The sequence below is a fragment of the Octopus sinensis genome, linkage group LG6 (assembly GCF_006345805.1).
Source record: "Octopus sinensis linkage group LG6, ASM634580v1, whole genome shotgun sequence".
Taxonomy (NCBI): Eukaryota; Metazoa; Mollusca; class Cephalopoda; order Octopoda; family Octopodidae; genus Octopus; species Octopus sinensis.
Genome location: NC_043002.1, coordinates 111638402 through 111643842, shown reverse-complemented (window position 1 = coordinate 111643842; position 5441 = coordinate 111638402). Strand labels below are relative to the sequence as shown.

General features: G+C 39.5%; 1 long non-coding RNA gene across 1 annotated transcript in view; it reads left to right on the top strand.

Annotated features, from left to right (window-relative positions):
- The first annotated feature begins 347 nt into the window (after positions 1-347).
- Positions 348-5441, top strand: part of LOC118764026 — a 17076-nt gene continuing 11982 nt past the window's right edge. Inside the window, exon 1 of the long non-coding RNA XR_004999810.1 lies at positions 348-358. This is a non-coding gene — a long non-coding RNA (uncharacterized LOC118764026). The remainder of the gene's footprint in view (positions 359-5441) is intronic.

Below are 5441 nucleotides of genomic sequence, written 5' to 3'. Positions count from 1 at the left end.
CAAATCGATCCCGGGACTTATTCTTTTTGTAAGCCCAGTACTTATTCTATCGGTCTCTTTTGCCAAACCGCTAAGTGACGGGGACGTAAACACACCAGCATCGGTTGTCAAGCAATGCTAGGGGAACAAACACAGACACACAAACATATACACACACACTTATATATATATACATATATATATACGACAGGCTTCTTTCAGTTTCCGTCTACCAAATCCACTCACAAGGCTTTGGTCGGCCCGGGGCTATAGCAGAAGACACTTACCCAAGATGCCACGCAGTGGGACTGAACCCGGAACCATGTGGTTGGTTAGCAAGCTACTTACCACACAGCCACTCCTGCGCCTATATAAATCAGTATCAACACAATAGATTATTTGTGACAGACCAGAGATTTTATAACCAAATCAATTGTGGAGAAGAAAGTGCTGAAGATGAGAAACTTAATTCAGAAGAAGCCAGATAGTTCTGGAGTAATATTTGGAATAGACCAATCAATCATAATTGAGATGCAGTATGGTTAAAGAAAGAGATGGAAGAAGTAGTGAGAGAGAAGCAGCCAGATCTAGGACTAACCAGTGCATTAATGAGTACAGTGTTAGAAAAAAATGCCGGATTGGAAGGACCCAGGACTAGATTTAGTCCAAGGGTACTGGTTAAAGAAATTTAGTAGTTTACATGGGAGGCTGAGGGAACAGCTTCAGGATTGCCTTAATGGAGGAATGATAGCAGACTGGATGACCAGATGGATAAACGCAAGGGTAATACAGCTAGCGATAATAGACCAATCACTTGCGTACCATTAGTGTGGAAACTGTTAACAGGAATGCTTTCAGAAAGCATTTATTAGCACCTTGACAACCAGAATTTACTGCTAGAACAGAAAAGCTGCAGAAAGAAGGCTAGAGGAACGCATTACCTATTTATATAGACAAAGAAGTTCTAAATGAAGTAAAAGCTATAAAGAAAAATCTAACAATAGCTTGGATAGATTATAAGAAATCCTATGACATGATCCCATATTCATGGATAAGTGAATTTTTGAGTATAAGTGAATGTTTGAGTACTGACACAGTACTAACTTTAGAAACGAAAACGAAAATTGGAAAGGAGTACATCACAAGGGTGAGGAAGCTAATGAAATCAAAGTTAAATGGTTCGAATCTAGTGAAGTCTGTAAATATTTGGGCAATGGGGAGGGGGGAAGCACTCCGTCGGTTACGACGACGAGGGTTCCGGTTGATCCGAATCAACGGAACAGCCTGCTCGTGAAATTAACGTGTAAGTGGCTGAGCACTCCACAGACACGTGTACCCTTAACGTAGTTCTCGGGGATATTCAGCGTGACACAGAGAGTGACAAGGCCGGCCCTTTGAAATACAGGTACAACAGAAACAGGAAGTAAGAGTGAGAGAAAGTTGTTGTGAAAGAGTACAGCAGGGATCACCACCATCCCCTGCCAGAGCCTCGTGGAGCTTTAGGTGTTTTCGCTCAATAAACACTCACAACGCCCGGTCTGGGAATCGAAACCGCGATCCTATGACCGCGAGTCCGCTGCCCTAACCACTGGGCCATTGCGCCTCCACTATTTGGGCAATATCATTGCTTAGATACTCAGTAGCTTTTGTGGATTGGACAAAAATTGAATCAGTAAAGCTAGCCAGAAGAACTAGGAAGGAATTCAATATGAATTGATGACTCCACCTAAGAGTAGGAGGAGCAAGATTATACTTACCTAGAAAGGAAGGCGGGAGAGAAGACTGCGCGGAGTTAGCTAGAGTAGATAGAGGCTCCTATGTAGGTAAGAGTGAAGAAAGTTTATTGAAAGCTGCTAAAGTCACAGCAAGACATAAGGACCCCCCCCCCATACACATACACAAAAAAAACGAAGTTTTAAACCAGGAAAACAACATAAGAATGCTTTTCATGATAGATTTCCCAAAATAGTTGCAGCAAATAGTAGAAGTGGTTATTGTTTATAGAAAAAAAGGCTGAAAAGGGAGAAAGTTTGTTAGCAGCAGCAGCAGAAGCGAAGATAGACAAAACCCAAGTAGATTCCCAATGTATGTTATGGAAATGAAAAGAGGAATGTGTTACATAGTAAGTGAATGTAACATGCTAGCACAGAAAGAATACAAGAAAGGGCATGACAACCAAGGGAGAGTAATCCACTGAGGGTTATGTAGAAAGCTAGGATTTGACCATACTGATTAATAGTAGGAACATGAACCTAGTAAATTACTAGAGAGTAAGAAATATAAGATGTTGTGGGACTTTAACGTTCAGACTGACAGAGTAATAGAAGTCAGAAGGCCTGATTTAGGAGTGGCTGTGTGGTAAGTAGCTTGTTTACCGACCACATGGTTCCGGGTTCAGTCCCACTGCGTGGCACCTTGGGCAAGTGTCTTCTACTATAGCCTCGGGCCGACCAATGCCTTGTGAGTGGATTTGGTAGACGGAAACTGAAAGAATCCCGTCGTATATATATATATATATATATATATATATATATATATATATATATATATATATATGGCGTGTGTGTGTTTGTGTGTCTGTGTTTGTTCCCCCTAGCATTGCTTGACAACCGTGTGTTTATGTCCCCGTCACTAAGCGGTTCGGCAAAAGAGACCGATAGAATAAGTACTGGGCTTACAAAAAGAATAAGTCCCGGGCTCGAGTTGCTCGACTAAAGGCGGTGTTACAGCATGGCCGCAGTCAAATGACTGAAACCAGTAAAAGAGTAAAAGAGTAAAGAGAATAGACAGTGCCAGATATTTGACCTTACAGTCCCAAAAGACGAAAAAATCAATATGAGAGGTATAGAAAAAATAGCAATTGAATTACAGAGACTGTGGAAAGTGTGGATAAAATGTATCCCAATAGTTATGGGTGCATTAGGAACTATCACTAAAGATTTGAACAGATGGATAAAGATTTGAACAGATAGGCATAAAACCCAGTTTAGTACAGCTCCAGAAAACAGTATTACTAGAGACAGCTAGGATACTTAGGAGGGTTCTTGACATCTAAGGTTACTTGTTATAGTCCATGATAACTAATTGTTCAAGAAAGAGACGCCGGTGTGGGTTTGGTTTCTAATCCAACACCTCTTTGCACACACACACACACACACACACACACACGTACGCACACACACACACACACACACACACGCACACACATACACACAGACACACACACACATGTACACACACGCACACACACACACAGAGACACACACATACACATACACACACACACACACACACACACTCACACTAATCAATCTAAGCCTCTTTTACAGTTTAATGTCACAACCATTAAACTTTGAGACAGCTTATAAACATGTTTTGGAGAATAAATGACAAGTTGTAGGACACACAGACATACAATCAGGCGCTCCTGCACCCTTACAAACAATTACACACGCACGCGTGCACAGACACACATACAAGCATGCACGCGTTTTAAAGATGACAGTCGCAGGTGGAAGACCTTCAAAATTGGATGAAGATGTTTTGAAGGAAAAAAATCGAAGGAAGCTCAAATATTACGACTGGAGAACTTGCAGAGGAATTGGAAGTTTCTATAAGTAAGACTCATGAACACCTAGTGAAGATAGGATACATTTCTCGCTATAATGTATGGGCCCCTCACAAATTCTCAAAAAAGAATTCCTTGGACTTTTATTCCGTTTGTCCTTGGGTAGCTGCTGTTATTTCCTGTTTGCTTACCCCTGCAAAGTATGGTTAATATTTCCTTTAAACTTTGCTTTTGTTACATTTATTCAAACCCTCAAGAATCTCTCTCAATACATGGTTATGTTGGTCCCCTACTACTCCTGCTCATCATCTGAGGTGCATATATTGTCAGTCACTAAGAAATATGCTCAAGTGGTTAAGCATGTCTATATCGTCTCTTACGTAGCTTTTTTGTTACCTTGTGTTCCAATGGTAGCAACAGTAGTGATTGTTGGTCGTAGTAGTAGTAACCTGTGGCTGTTACTGTTGGTCGTAATTTTGGCAACCTTGGTGGTGGTTGGGGTTGTAGCAGTTAAGCTATGGCAGCAGCAGTAGCAGTAGTGGTCGGTTCACTGGTACTGCTCACTGACGTCACATAATTCCAAACCAATCAAAACCAAACTTCAACGAATACATGCAAATCTGATAAGCAAATCTGTAGCACTGAGCAGAATATTTGCTATACTGATATTTCTACTTCAGCAACTCAGCGCCGAATCTGTCTAAAATGAAATGGAAAATAGGCCAGTTTCAGAAGTTTCATATCACAAAAGCAAAGTTTGAAGGGAATAGTAGTCATTTCCTTTGATTTCTAAATAGAACTAAATAGGAAATAACGTTTATTGACCAAAGACAAAAGAAATTGTTACACAGTGTAATTCACATCCTTAGTGGCTGCAGAAAACAGATCAACATAACTGCGTAGCAATTATCCCTTTGCCTCTCCAGGACATATTTCCCTGAAGTCCATGCAGCATATACGATACATATTCCTAATTTCTTTTTCAATCATCAGAATAGCTTGTGACTTAGGAAAGCCTTATATTAGGTTGCCCGGAAGGTTCTGAAAGTTTTAAAGCTAAATCTTTCATTGCTTCATAGACGTAACACAGTTAAAATTTTGGCATTACTTGAAGCAGTAGTGCATCTCTTCTCTGTTTCTGTCTAAAAATAGATTTATATCTTTCATTCCGGTTACCCATTATTGATATTTGAAATGGATAGCCAAGAATTTCATATTCGTGTTGTAATGCTTTTCTTTTTTAAAAACGGAGAAAATGCTTCAAAAAACACTTGTGAAGTTTATGGTGAATGATGCTGTTGGTGAATCAACTGTTCGAAGGAGGTTTGCAAAATTTAAAGCTGGAGAGTTTAGCTTGGAAGATGACAGTCGCAGTGGAAGACCTTCAGAATTGGATGAAGATGTTTTGAAGAAAAAAAATCGAAGGAAGCTCAAATATTACGACTAGAGAACTTGCAGAGGAATTGGAAGTTTCTATAAGTAAGACTCATGAACACCTAGTGAAGATAGGATACATTTCTCGCTATAATGTATGGGTCCCTCGCAAATTCTCAAAAAAGAATTCCTTGGACCTTTATTCCGTTTGTGATATGATTTTGAAACGGAATGAAAGATATTTTTATGTTATTTTGGTAAATATATCATTTTTGCGTAAGTTAAACAAAAATATATCACTGCACTAAGTATGTATGTATATTAATATATATATATATATATATATATATATATATATGGCCTGCTCGCTTAGCCAGGGTTGTGGCGTCATTCGAAGGCAAACAATGTGAAAGCGCATTGTGACCAGCGATGTGTAACAACATCTGATGGTCTGTCGGTCATGTGATGTGATGTGAGATATATATATATATATATATATATATATATATATATTTGTGTG